At 62.8% G+C, this 1755-nt stretch overlaps 1 protein-coding gene across 1 annotated transcript in view; it reads right to left on the bottom strand.

The window, feature by feature from the left end:
- PGM2L1 (phosphoglucomutase 2-like 1) overlaps positions 1-1755 on the bottom strand; it is a 75500-nt gene that overhangs the window by 70607 nt on the left and 3138 nt on the right. The gene's annotated exons all lie outside the window — the stretch shown is intronic.

A 1755-nucleotide genomic window follows, 5' to 3' on the forward strand; every position in this document is an offset into this window, starting at 1 on the left:
TTGGGCTACCACGCTCCCCATTCAGCCCCCGTCCCATTGCGGGGACCCACAATCCTGGCCCTGGCGCGAATGGCTGCTCCGTGGCTCATCCCGCCGGAGGAGCCGGTGTTAGAGGAGGACAAACACCGCGGTGGTGGAGAAAACCCGAGCGCAGCGTGTGCTTGCACAAACCAACCTGGCGGAGGGTTCCTGTCTCGGCTGTCCCCGCCTGGTCCGATTCCCCTGATTTATTTGCAAGTAAAGGGTTTATTTTCCTTTCCCAGCACTGCAACCGCAAGACAAACACGGCGAAGCCTCTTGAGCTACTTCCCGCTTGGGCCAGGTGCCGGGGGACGTTGGTGGCGTTTGCCCCCGCGCCCCCAGAAAGCCCCACCGGCACTGCGTGGGGCCTGGCTCAGGACTCACAGCAGACTCAGCCCCAAAGCGGGCAGCCCCCCGAGGGCTCCCCAAAACCGCCTGCCTTGGGTTTTATGCCCAGGCTGAGGGCATGGGAAATCGGGAATCGGTTGCGGAGCTGCTGCCGTCCCGGTGCCTCTGGTGCCAAGGTTTCCAGCCCTACCCCAAAAGCGCTCACATCCAGTATTATTTTTTTGGATTAGGGTTTGGCGTCACTGTTTGGGCTCAGGCATTGCAGCTGCGTTTAACCTTTGAATGCAGGCGGAAAGGCCCCTATGGGTCAGCTAATCTAGCTTGCAATTAAAGACACTAATTATGCCATTATTAACAGGTTGAGACGTGCGAGGGACTGGGTCACCGGCACTGCCCCACAGCCTGTTTTGAAGGACGGGGACGTTTACTCCACGGGCCAGTCCCAAACCCGGCCAGCTTAATAGCGGAGCCAAAGCCAAGGAGCCCAGCAGGACCTGAGAACATCCCCTTCCTGTCCACCCGCTGGGCCCTCGCCCCGTGGAAAACACCTTTGGGACCTGCGGTACAAAAGGCCAAAGCTACAGCCGACAGCAGGAAGGAAGCAGGAAAAACTTCGGCATCACCGTCCGGAGCCCAGAGAGAACTTCGGGGACGCGCGGAGCTGGATGCCTCTGGCCAGGCTCGGGCCACGCTTGCGGCGTGTGCCCGCGGCTTGAGCGATGCTCCCCGGCCGGCGGTGGGGAGAAAGCATCTCGTTTCCTGGGACGGGGGCTGCGATGCCACCGAGGGGTCGCCCTTGATGCCCCCTCGGCAGCACGCAGGGAGCAGGTTTAGCCCTTACAGCATGCCCCGGGCTCCGGCAGCCAGGGCAGGGCACTGGCACGGGGAGATGCCCCACGGATCGCCCCCGATGCCGACTTTGCTTGGAAAAGAAGCAAACGCGACCCCGCTGGAAATGGTCACCTCCTTTAATTCCCCGCCAGAAAAGCGGGGCCCAGCCTGTCTCAAAAATTACAGGGTTTTAGCACCAGAAATGCCCACTAGCCAGTGTCATGAAGCTGCTGGGAGCCCACGGAGGTCATCGCTGGCCGATCCGAGCGGGGAAACGGTGAACTTTTCTCCTTGAAGACCCCTGCCAGCCTCGGCAGTCCACGGTGGGAAAGAAGCTGCCTCTGCCATCCCCGTCCCCCCGGGGCTCAGCCGAGGTGGGTCTGTGGAACCGGGACCTGCCCGCGGGTCGCACTCTGCCACCTCCTGCCAGACAGGAGCTGTAGCCCGGCCAGGACGTCCCCGCGCTGCTCACACCGGGGCTGAGCACCTCCATGGGGGCACCTGGGGCGGTTTTCCCAGCAGCTTTGGGGGCGGGCTGCCCGGCAGCGCTGCCCC

This window comes from Pygoscelis adeliae, unplaced genomic scaffold (assembly GCF_000699105.1).
Source record: "Pygoscelis adeliae isolate BGI_AS28 unplaced genomic scaffold, ASM69910v1 Scaffold297, whole genome shotgun sequence".
Classification (NCBI taxonomy): domain Eukaryota; kingdom Metazoa; phylum Chordata; class Aves; order Sphenisciformes; family Spheniscidae; genus Pygoscelis; species Pygoscelis adeliae.